Here is a 13,106-nt window from a genome sequence, read left to right as displayed (position 1 = left end):
TTAAAACTTATTTTTTCCCCTTATAGCCCTCTTTTTTTTTTTTTTTTTTTTTTTTTTGTTATTTATCTAGAAAAAAGATAAAAGGCAATGATGCCTTATGCAAAGGTTGCTTGTGTACAGGCTTCTTTGGATGAGAAATGCTATACAGTCTCCAAGTCTACAGCAGCCCTTATGAGAAGCAGTAATGAAAACTCCTGTGTTAGATATCAAAGTCCAAAGTCATCTGCTTACACCAGTGGCACAGCGAAACTTGTACTAGTGACAAGCTAGATACTACCAGGGACTTCTGTTGGCTCAAATGAGAGCAGAAGTCAGAAATTTCTGTCCTTTTTGACAGAAATTTGGTACTAGGCTCCAAAACAGTTCTCTGTCGTGCACTTCTCATTGTAGATTGGTGAACAGAAAAGAAAGAAGCATACAGGAGAGGCCTGAAGGCCCTGACTGAACAGATATTTCAGCTCTTACATATGCTTCAGTTTCTTCAAGCAAGTTACAGACACMTTTAAAAACCTAGCTGAATCAGAACCTAAAAGACCTTACACCATTTACTTTGGTCAGAATAGTAGTAATCTCCTTGATACTGGGAACAGTATCTTCCTATACAAAATCTAAAGAAAATTCAGAGCCTTTGTTATATTTGCTCCTCAGGGCAGATATCCAGCTATAGATAAAAGTATAGCCAAATTCCACATGAAAAAAATCCAGAATAACTTCATTAAATGAACCGAGTTGCCCTAGSTTTATACCAGTATAAGTATGCACAGAATTTTACCCACAGATGCCAAAGAAAACACTGCACCTTCTTTCTAATTACATCATGGGAAACTTGTTAATAGGGCTGGAGGATGTTTTTATAGCAAATGGTAATATTACAGTCATTTCTACGATGACATCTGGAAAGTTGATGAAACTCATCAAAGGTTTGCAAATCTTTTAACAAATCTAAAGCATGCTGTGAGTAGGTCACTAATGTTTCAAACACGTATTTCTAAGGATTTATTTCTTCGTTTATTTAAGCTTAAAAACCAAAAGCAACATTAAATGTAACAAACCAAGACCTTTCCTTATACCAGCTTTCCCACATGATTAACTTGATAGCCTTTTACTATTGAAGGAAAGGGTATCTCACTCTCAATTCTTGCATACAAAACCGTGGGGTTCACCAGACAATACTTTCTGTAACGCTAGGGATAATTTGCATTCATGGTAGTTGTCATAACTAGATGCAATGACTGCTCATTTCCTTCCTGAGCTGCAAGAAGTATTGTTGCAGTGACAGTTCCCACAGTGAAGGCAGTACAGTAGAGAGTACAGTAAAGATCCAACAGTCTTTTCTCAGAGTGACAGCACCAATGAGAAGCAGGCTATATACAAATAAAACTCTATCTACGGGAAAACACCAAAAGGGAAAAGCAGAGAAAGTTGTACGCAATTTCAGCTTGCAATACTGATTTTGTAAGAAACCTCCTGCAGTTAGACCAGACCACACTGTATGCTGAACTTCACATACAAACTTCCTTTCCTTTACGTTTGAAGTCCCCATCTGCCTCTCTGCAAATTCAGAATGATTTGTGGGAAAACAAGTAAGCTCAAAAGTTGGCAAGTATTTTCCTTTCACTGTTTTAACTCCTGTCAGGAAATTTTAGGCAGCGCTTTCTGACAAATAAGATACAGTTGCAAATTTAAAATTTGCATTTCACGTTTTAAATGAAGATTTATATTTCCCTGCAACTTCCTCCAACACAGAGATGTATGCCGTAAAAAAATTGTTTGATAGAAAGCAAAGCTACTATAAGGGTGTTGGTTATAACGTGTTCCAAAGAACACTGTGGGAGAAGAAATAATATTGCTGTAAATTTATGAACTGTAGTTACGGTGTTTTAGTGATAGCAATACACTAAACAGAAATTGTCTGGAGATCCTAGTGTGATTCTATTTTATAGAATGGTCTTTTTCGTAACTTGGTACTACAAAAAGTCCTAAAAATAGGAATAATAGAATTTACTTTTGGTTCTTACTCTCACTAAAAATGGACCATCAGATAAAGAAGAAATCCAGCTTTATAGCATTTAAGTTTGCACATAGGTATTAAAACTAATTAATGTATTTGTTTTATAGGTGATCCCAATGAAATGCCACCACACCAGATACTGCAAATGTTTGCATCTAAAGCCAGCCGTGTTATTAGCTTCTGCCTTCATTTGCCCCGCAATATAGGGAAAAACAGAATTTTAGACTCACTTTCTATAATTGCGTCCATACAGCTAAAAGGAATTCCCAAGGAGATTACAAGATTTTGATCTTATTGTTTAATTCCAGTGGCTGAGAATGAAAAGAAGCATTCCCTAAATCTTTGGGTAAGGGGAGACCCAAAGGCATTTTGAAGACTATTCACACCACTCAACTTAAAAGGCTGTCTAAGTGAGCTGACAGTCTCCCTGGACTCCCTCCATAATAGCGAGAGCAAATTTGCTCCAGGGGAGGAGTTAGTACAGCTTTCTATTCTGATGGACCCTATCCTTTGCCTTCTTAACTCAAGAAAAACCTTAGGGAGACAAGCCAGCTAATTTATCGGTTTAAATTAAGCACCAAAAATTGTGTTGTGTGAATGAACTCCCATTTCCCCTCTATTGTTTGCCTCAACTGCTCTTGGGCACTAATTACATTTTCCTTATGTTTTTTGGTGCAAGCTTTACTGTCTTACAAGTTATGGAACAGATACTATATAATGTCAGTAACATTGGCTTTGCCTTTTTCTTTTATTTTATTATTATACTGTTGTATCTTCCACCTAATCTCTCATTTCAGATGGGCATGAACTATTTCCCCAYGGAAATGATTTCAAAGATGACTGTAAAAGCCAGACCACTGTCTAATGATTTGATGAGGCCAATTCTTATAACGCAGTTTGCTTTTTATTTTGACTTCCTGTTAAGAATTGTGCCACGTAGATAACTTTAATCCAAATGGTGAATATTTATGGGTATTATGGTACTTGTTCTGAAGGATTCTAAAAGGCATGCATTGTAATTCTTTCTTGCTTATTTTATTAAAGCGTATCCATGCTGCTTTCTGTATTCTTAAGCACATCAGGCTCTGTTGAAAGGCTCCTGCAACAGCTGCATCCCGATCACCTGCATTGATTGCAGCCTACCATTAGAGGCAAGTTCAGCCTGCAGCTTAGACTTGTTAAAATGACAGTGGAACTTAATATATTATCACAAGTTGTTAGCAATGCTAGCCATCACGCAGAATACGCTTACTTGTCTTAACACTTTTTTGACTATTATAAATATTTAGTAATATACCTTTTAAAGACAAAGAAATATAWACATACCAGAACTTAAAAAGGATTAACCTACTCAGGGATAAGAAAAAACTTCTCAAATTGCAGTGTATATCCCAAATAAGAAACCTAACATACAYACATATAGCACATGTATTTCCATATACATGCATATAAATACAGCCATTTGTGTGTGTGCACATGTGTGTGTGTGCATATTTGGAAAATATACATGGCACATATTCAGGGCAGTTTTTGTAAGATCCTTCAGTTTTTCACTTTTTAAAGGGACTGTACTTTCGTGGTCTCCAACTAAACTACCGGAACACAAATTGCACACATCCCCTTGTAGATATGTCCAGCATCATTCTAACACCTGATAACACTACTTTCTTTTATTTGTAGCTCTTTCTCTCTTTCTGTTTTAGGTGTAAAAAAAAAAATTAATTCCCTTTTTGCTGTTGGAGAAATTGAAGATGAGAGAAGTTTGCATAAAACTTCTCCCCCACTCAGCTATTCAGGAAGGGGAGGAAGTGTAATTTAGTTCCAAACCACTTGCCAAAGRCTCCAGCAAAAATCAACAGTTAGGGCTGCAACTCAGAGGTCCTGGTTTTCAGTCCTGGGCTCTGATTACCAGCTGTGGTTACTGAAATGCTGGAGAGCATCAGTCGTGATGTATAGACACTGTCAAGCACATCACAACCTGTCTCCCTTATCTTTCTCTTTAGAAGATAAGCTATTTAATATTTCCCCAGGCTGGTATCAACAAATGTTGTGTCATGATATACACTTACTTTGCACCCATGTTAACCTTTGGAGCAGATGCAGGCACTTCCAGTCAGAAAATCATCACCACTATGTACATTTACAATAATGAGTCAGATAAATGCCTTCTCTTTTTGAAAGACTAGAAGCAATGCAGCAGGACAGGTTTGTCCACCCACTGCATTTTGTTCCAGCAATCCTGGCACAAAGCTGCATCTAGTATCAAATAGTCTTAGGAAGCCAAGACGTAAAGCTCAAACAGTAGGTTAATGTAAATATATAATGGTGTGGGAAGAAGTCTTTTGTTTGCTAACATTATGTGATACAGAGTAGCTGTTGTTCAGGACAAGGAACTGGGGAGCTGTTGGATTCTGCTCAGCAATATGCAATTGCCTTTTTTCACTGAACATCTTGGTTTTTTCTCCGTGTGTTTGCGTGTGTGCATGCATGAATGAATTTGGGAAATATTTCACTAAGTTAATGTGTTAATAAAGTTCTCATTTCATAAAAGACAAAAAAAATAACAACCTCTTTAATGGGAACTGAAGCAAAGAAATACCTGAGGATGGCTCCCAGCAGCATGGTAAGAAAATATGTGCTTTGGAAGTTTCAGCTGACTACCTAATCCAAACCACTCCTGGAGGAAGGAGCAAGAATGAGGAAGTAAGTTTGYGGTCACCAGCTTCTCTGCCTGTGATATCCAGAACATAATTATTACAAGGCTACAGTTCAGCCAACTTTTGACAAATGAACTACCAAGAGTTCTCTCTGCATGTTTTCTATTCAAGTGTGTTTAGTCATAAATACTTGGTTCTAATGGCCTTTTCTTAGTCAAACAGAGCCACTCCTAAGCATTAATAATACATTTTATTCTTACTATAAGCCTCTGAACAAGATTYTTTCTTTTATTCTGGTTGAAGGTCTCTTTACAGAAGTTGACTATTCTAGATTTTATCCACCCACAATYATTTTGACTAATTGTACCCCTAGCACTCTTCACCTTCAAACCTTTTGCAACATTACATATATTCTGTGCTGAAACATTTCCACAAAATAGAAATGATCTCTCCAATACCCAATAAAATTATCACCTCCATTTTATAATTGGAGAAGTAAAAGCAAAAGGACCTGGGCAGCAGGTTAGAACACGGAAGTTCCTCATTCCCAGTGCCTTTGCTCATACTCAACTTCCCTTTCTTAAGGTTCATAAAGCTGCAATTCCAGACTTCATGTAATGATCCCTCATGAATTTATATCTAGACTTATCGTCATTTTAAAGGTATCTCTAAATACCAACTTTTTAAAATGAAGGGCAATTCTTTCAATGTATTTTTGCAAGCAGAGACTAGGAAGTCATATGCCTCTTTGGGGAAATTCACCTTAAGTATAGGCAAAGATTTGATRAGTCAGATGCCCTCTGTTAGTGTTTGGATATCTTTTACAGTCTTTGACTTTGTATGAGCATCTCAATATGCGTATGTAAAAAGAATTTAGCAAAAATATCACCATTCATGATTTTTGTCCTCTGGTATTCCTCTTTCTTTCTTCCCCCCATCCCTAATTCTTCCCTCCCACTATAATGAGAACAAAGAAAAAACAAATTCTTGAAAAAAACAGTCAAATGGGTGCTTTTCCAAGGAACTCCATTTGTTTTCCTTTAAAAAAGATACCCTCAGTTTTCTATTTGAAACCTTTTGCATTTAAGAGATGTCTCTTTTCCTTAGATAGGTACACTTGAGCTTCTTTCTCCACTTTAGTTTTTTAGTTCCACTCCCTCACAATCTGATATCTATTAAAATGTCTCTACTCAAGCTGAGACAGATCCAAAAAGTACTTGTAATGGGTGTTGGCCACAGTCCTGAAAGCATTTTTGCTGGCACTTCAGAGTAGTGAAGTGTTTGCCTGCCTCCCATCATCTCCAACTGAGGGAGGAGGGAACTGAACTTACCTTTCAATGTACCTAAGGGTACCTGCAAGGTAAGCCCAAACAATTCAATGACTAATAAATCAAATCAGGCCTTGCTCAAACGCTTGACCGGAAACTTGTCAAAGGTTGTGACAGTTATCACCAAACTCTGCTCAAATTCTACATCCAGGAGGGATGGAGTAGAGAGTGCAATGACTAAAATGAGAGTTTTCGAAGTCCTACTTCAAAAATGCTTAGATTCCTCCGACAGTCACTTTTGAAAACCTCAGCATAAATATCCCTTTTCAATTAAAAAAAATCAAAACAGTTTTTGTTTAAAAACATTTCATGCTTAGCATGATTCCCACATTCTCTTCTGTAACTCAGCTATAGAAAATTACCTCTAACCATGAGATTTTCAGGATTAGCCTCAAAAGCCTACACACTTGACAGAAGCCCCAGAAAGCGGGACTCCCCTATTCTATTATATAAGTAGTTGCATGAAGCTTAAAATATTAAAACAACTGAAGAGATGAAGTCAGTGCAGAACAATAATGCTGACACTGAAGCTGCTCAGAATATAGTCAAGACAGTTATGGGGCCAACAGGGTTGCACACATTCATCTGTTCTGTAACATATTCACAAACATACCTTAGAAAAAGAGGAAGAAAAGGCTAGTCWGGTGAATTCATAAGAACCCAGCATTAAAAACGATGATTCCTTCTCGAAATGTTCTTTCCATACAACACAGTTCTCAAATTCCAGAACATGACAGTCAGTTTCATAGTTGCTCTTTGGTACCTGTGTCTAGCAGCTAGAACTATTGACTGGGATAAGCAGAGGCAGATGTCAAAGAAAATTGGAGGGGGACGGTGGAGATGGAGGGAATAATTCTGTGATAGAATTTCACACACAAAAACATTCTTTAGATAAAAAAGATTAATCAAGACCAAAATAAGGTTGAGTTGGGATAAATCTTGCAAATCAAAAAATCTAGCAAATTCTGAAATCATAAAAATGGAAGACCCGCAAATGACAAAATATTGTAAGTTAGGCTTCCTCTTTATCTTTCTTTTTGTTTATTTTTACCTAATTTATTTTAATAGATTTAAACTAAACAATCAAAAAAGGAAGAGACGGAAGATACAAAAAATATTCCACAATAATCATACTGAAATGTGTTGACTTGTCCAAATCAGACCCTATCCTAGATTCAGAAATCCCAGAATTGTGGATTTTCGTGGAGCATCATGGTTTTCAGGATTCTTTTTGTTTGTTTGTTTACTCTTTTGAGTGTGTGTGAGAAAGAAAGAGGTGGGAAAATCATTTTATGCRCAGTTTAAGAAGTTTAAGAAATGTGCCATCTTTCTGAACATCAAATAGTTTCCTTATTCTTTCTTCCTCACCTACTTTGGTACCAATCTGATTACATGATAGTTGTATAGTTTTGTATTTCTAATCCTAAAGATAACTCCTCTCAGCTATATAAGCATATATTATAAAATATCATTCTTCCAATTTCAGGCACCCAAAACAAATGCATCTGGAACATAGAGTCACCTGCATCTTGGAGATCTATACATATGTATGTGTGTGCATATGTATACATATATATATATATATATACACAAAATGTATCAAGAACATTTTCTTTAAAGGTAGCAGGAATTTAAAGCAAAACAAGAAAAGGTAAAAACCTAATATTAAATCAGGCTGTCATATCCTCTCACAATTTTGAAATAAACCCAAATAATTAAGTATGAGCTAAGAAGCCAAATCTGAGAATTCATTTTGAAATATTGACCAATAACCATATAGCTCCCCCTTTTCCTATCTTTGGAAAACCCTGGTAAAGCTCTATCCTGAGGTCAGATGCAACAGATGACACTTCAGGGAGACTAATTTAATCCTGGGAAGCTTGGGAGCATGGCACATGTAACAGTYTACAGGCTGTCGTGGTTTTTCAGCATCTTCTAGCTGTATGAGAGGTACAAAAATAGCCACATCAATAGGAATTCATTGCTACAGCTATTTTCAGCCATGACTAGGGCCTAACTAAAAATGCTTTTCTCCTCCRCACCTTCAGGTATTGACTATTTCTGCATCCTCTGTGAGAAAAGAGGGCAGAACACAAGTCTTCTGGTCTCATTTGTGGAGCTACGGGCAATCTTCTGAAAAAGCACAGCTCCAGCAGCAATATGGTCATTTCTGCTTGTTGTGGCACTGGTCTACTAGGACCCTTGGTAGCCTGCAAGGGTGCGATTGTTTAACAGTGCAAAATGAAATGCAGTAGGTGCCCCACCAGCACAGAGCCTTTTTGAAGTGACACTGCCACAATGTTWACAGCTGCCCTACTGAATCCCGTAATATTAGCTTCTATTAATTTGGAAAGTGTTGCTTCCAATTTGTTTTCTTCGTGTGCACCCAACAGCTGGCAAAAAGTTTATTTCTTTTCAAGACCAGGGACAAATCAATGCCAAATAACCAGGCTGTGAAGAGAGTATGTTGCTGTTCATCTTCCCCATAGAGTGCAGAATTACTCCAAGTGTGGATAAGGTAAACAAACAAACAAGAGTCTGCAGCTAATAAAGTAAATATTTTATTCATGGCATTTTGGCAATAGCATGCGTCACGGAATCAAAGGCACAAGGGGAATCCATCCACCCGTGCAAACTGAAAGGGATTTTTCCCCTTGGAAGGCTGCCTTGATGGAAACAAACAGCCACAGTTCAGACTGAGGCACTGGAGAGGCATAAGCCCTAACTTTCAGCATACCTTACTCTGTAGTTTACAGCTCATGCCGAAGAGATCATGTTTGCCTACTCAGGGCATGAAGAAAGGAGAATTTTTCCAAACTATTTTAATGTAAATACAGGGGCGTCTACAGCTAACCAGCATGGCAGTTTGACTGGGATGACTGCCAAGGAACAAATTTAATGCAATGTATTTCATTTACTCCTAACAATGGATTAATGGCACTCGCTTTCTGTTTAAATGGCATACCCACTGCTGTCTACGTGTCTGCCCACAGGTGTTATGCAGCATGAACACTTACATTTGTTAACATAAATTTGTTCGCTTGTGTTTGCTTCCCTCTTCCAGCGTGGCCGCTAAGCCAATCAAACTTACAAAACTAAACGAGTACAAACACTTCTTGCAAAGTGTGTGTGCAGCAATTAAAGCACCCCGGAGTAGGGTGCAGAGCTTTAATAACACTGGCTGCTGTCCAAGGAGTTGTAGAAGCGAACTGTGCTTTCTGCAAGGGGGAAGGAAGGAGGAGGAATTGCCTTCATGCCTCTAGCAGAGAGACAGACTTGTTTCTCTCTACAGCGCTCCCTCATTTTAGAGCCTGCCCTCATCTGCACWTTTCTACCAGCCAGTGGATATTGACATGAGTATTCTCAGTACTYGCTTTCACCACAAGTATTCTTGGAACCATATTAAATAGTAGTAATAGCCCTATTTATTTGGACAATTATTTTTGTCTTGCAAATGAGTTCTATTGAGGTGAATTTATTACCTTATTTGAGCAAATGCTGACAGCTCTCTGTTGTTTTTGTTGTATTCATGAAACTTCAGGGCCAAAAACAAACAGAAAATATCTTGCTATTATACAATAACAGGGAAAAAGCGTAATTTTAAAACCCTGAATGAAGCTATTTTATCAGACTACAGCCTTAAAAAATAAGCATGTACAGAGACTGGTTGCTGAATTGCAACTATCTTCTGTGATCAAACCTGACTATAGTAATGTAGTGCTGTAGTGCTTCCAAACCCTTCAGTTTTCCACTTGCTTTCCTATKGCTATGAAATAACTAGAAGTGCACCCCTGACATTAGCATACAAATAACCACATTGACTTGTTTATAAACATCAGACATTATTTATATCTCTCACACACACATCACCATGGAAACAAAGGAATCCTCATACTATCAGGATGCAATTTCTTTGCACAGTAAGGCTGAACRGCAATATATCTTCGTCTGGGTGGTTTCACACTACTGTTTGTTGTCATAGATCTCCCCTCCCAAACACCTTCTGGATCTGAAATTCCTTTTGATTGCTGATGAAAATTGTCTCAGTCTTATATTGATCTAACCTTTTGGAACAGAAAACTACACCTGACAATACTGATTTTCTGCACGGTAGTGCTGTGAGCTACTCAGCRGTGGTGATTCAAGGCATACAAATCCCCAGGAATTACTAACCCAGAAGAAGGCCACATGTAGGCCGCTGTTTCCAACCTTGCCATTGCTGACAGTCAGTGGTTGTTAACCATCTACTTGGTGGTTCGTTGCAGAAATGAAGTAGTATTGATTACAGGTTCCAAACATTAAAAAATTAGCATGAAGAAACACCTTGCTTTATAATCTTTCYAGTAACATCAAGGATTGAACGGCTTAAAGAAATATTTTCTTCCTCAGAGAAGATAAGAGTATATGCAGTACAAGTATTTAAGAGTAAAGACAGCTTAATCAAATGAACATATGGGTACAGTTTCTAAAGGATATATATGCCTACAGTTACAGATGGGCATCTCCTGGGATTTTTTTTTTTTTTAATACAACTAAGAATGCAAGGCATTAAGACCATTACTTTCCACCTGGCACTTGGAAAGGATGTTATGATCCAAAGTAACACATTCCTAACCACAAGTGTTAATGACAAGTTTACTGCACCTTGGCAATAATAGCTTCCTACTTGGCTATCTCTGCCTAATAGGAGTCCAATAAAAGAGTTAACAGAAAATGGATGATAACCGATTACATATCACACCAGACTGTAATAACCTGGGCTCAAATTAATCAGATATGTTTTAACACAAGAAAATATAACAAAATTCTCAACTGAAATTAACAGTCTTCTCAGTCAAGATGTGTAAGAATGTGCTGATAGTATCCTTGAAATTTTAATAGAAAGTTCACACTGAGGCTAAATAGCAATACTTGCTATGGCAAGTAGCAATACTACAGCAAAACTCCCGAAGATGTTTTGCCCTCATCAGAATTGCAAGCTTACTCCAAAAATATTGTATGTACAAACACTTAACATGACACAAATTTAGTCTATCACCCAGCTGGATTTCATATGAGTTGACCTGCACTCTCTCTCATTAAGAAGCGCTCCTGAATTCAGAATGGTGGATTCCTTTGTGCAGTCAGTGCTGCTGAAAGCAGAATGGCTTCTATATTTCTGACAGAGGCTCTTTTTCAGAAGGGGAAAAAAAGAGTTTTCTCTCTCCTTGTAGATGTAAATGCTGCAAAGTACTTTGGGAGCCTTTTGGATAAAAACTGCTCAAGTAAACTCAGGGTATAATTATCATCATCTCTCATCTCCACGAATCCATACATTTTATATTCCACTTAAAACAGGAAAAAAAAAATCCTCAATGGGATGTCTTCCAGTGAACCAATTTAGCTAATGAGAGTGAATATCAATGACTGCTGGCTAATCAGAATGGTATTAGCATAAATTTTACTTAATGAGGACATATTTGGCTGCTGCCAGGAGCAAAATGGTATTGAGTTAGAGTGTAAAATGCAAAGGACGGGTAAATTTCAACTGAAAAAAAAAAACAGCAGAGCATATACACAGAAATGTATTTGAGGTCACTGTTATACTAGTAATTTTTAGGCAACCCAGTATTTTAACGTCACTTGAGGCTTTTCAAACTTTATGATTATTACGGAATCTTATCAACCGTTTAACTGTGATGAAGAAAACACGCTAAGGAAGAGCTTGACAAGAGATTCAATTGAACTCTTTTAACCTCATGTTGATAGGTAGATCACTAAGGGAACTTATTTTCTTTTTAATTTAAGGTATGCAATATATACACTCTGCAGTACAACAAAAGCGTATTTTTCCTTTGTGCATTGTTTAAGATTCTTTTCTGAAAAATGCCCCAATATTACTTCCAGCTTCAAAACGAGCAATGTTACATTGCCCTCTATCTGCCTGTTGGCAATCTCGGGTGGAAAATTCAAAATTCCCTTCTGCTGCTATTGTCTTGAAGGAGTTAACATCTAACAGCATCCAACTGCTGTTATGCGTAGTGCATTTCTYCTTCTTTATGTATGATCCATATTAGACAGTCTGAGAAGCACGCATGAACACTATGAAAGATTTTTGTCTACAGAAACATAAAGGGGTTAGAGTTCAATGCTCTCACAAAATATTTAATCTTGTGAAATGTTATTTGTAGTGTCACTCTTGTATATACCTGCTTTGAAATTCCTAACCTTAGATTCTTCTATGTAAAGGAATATAGGGCACAAGTGTTCTTACCTTTGATATACTATAGGATCTAACAATATTTAACTGGTGAAGTCATTCTTGTTTCCAAACCTGTGTCTCAAATATGCTTGGGAACGTGGAAACTCACAATGCCCTTATTCATGACATCAAAATCAGTTCCATGGTAACACATTGTGATGACAAAATACACAGATTGCAAGGTCACAAGTCACACTTAAGAACAGGCAGGGGAGAAATTGTTAGTTTAATGAATAACATTAGCCAATTCCAATAGGAATAAAAATAAAGGAAAAATAAAGTGCCTAAAGTAAACGCCCTTAAATGCACTTCAGAACCATTTCACCTTAAGTAGGTCTTCAAAGGCAGAAGGTTTCCACAGGTTTCATCTCTGCAGCAAACAGAAACACACGTTAAAAAATAAAAGAAACTGGYTGTACAATAATAATCTCACTAGTAATGCTTTGCCTGTATATGCACAGAGAGAAATGACAACTGCAGGGAAGAAATTTCAACAGAAATGAAGCAGTCAGCCTTAAAAATTTTCACATTAATTCCAGGATAAACTCTGCAAAGCAACTAATGATTCTTCCTCTTTCAAGGACTTGGTTTTCATACACAGCGACTTTCAAACGTAATTCTTGTATTTCCTTGGTTTATAGTCACCTATTTGAAATATTTGTATTAATGAAGTCAGCAACAGCAAAATTATTATAGTTTCTTCAAAGGTATTTGAAGTGATTTCTTCATTGCTTATTTACTAAGCACTGTAAAAACAAACAAATATACAGATACACAGAAGTTTAGCACACATAGGTTTACCTGCAGATAAAACTTCAAGCTCAATATCTGAACAACTGCCAACAACAATGTGATATTGCCATCAGATT

Source organism: Rhea americana, unplaced genomic scaffold, assembly GCF_003343005.1.
Source record: "Rhea americana isolate MKP2758 unplaced genomic scaffold, rheAme1 scaffold_228, whole genome shotgun sequence".
Classification (NCBI taxonomy): Eukaryota; Metazoa; Chordata; class Aves; order Rheiformes; family Rheidae; genus Rhea; species Rhea americana.
Note: the sequence above shows the minus strand (reverse complement) of the source record.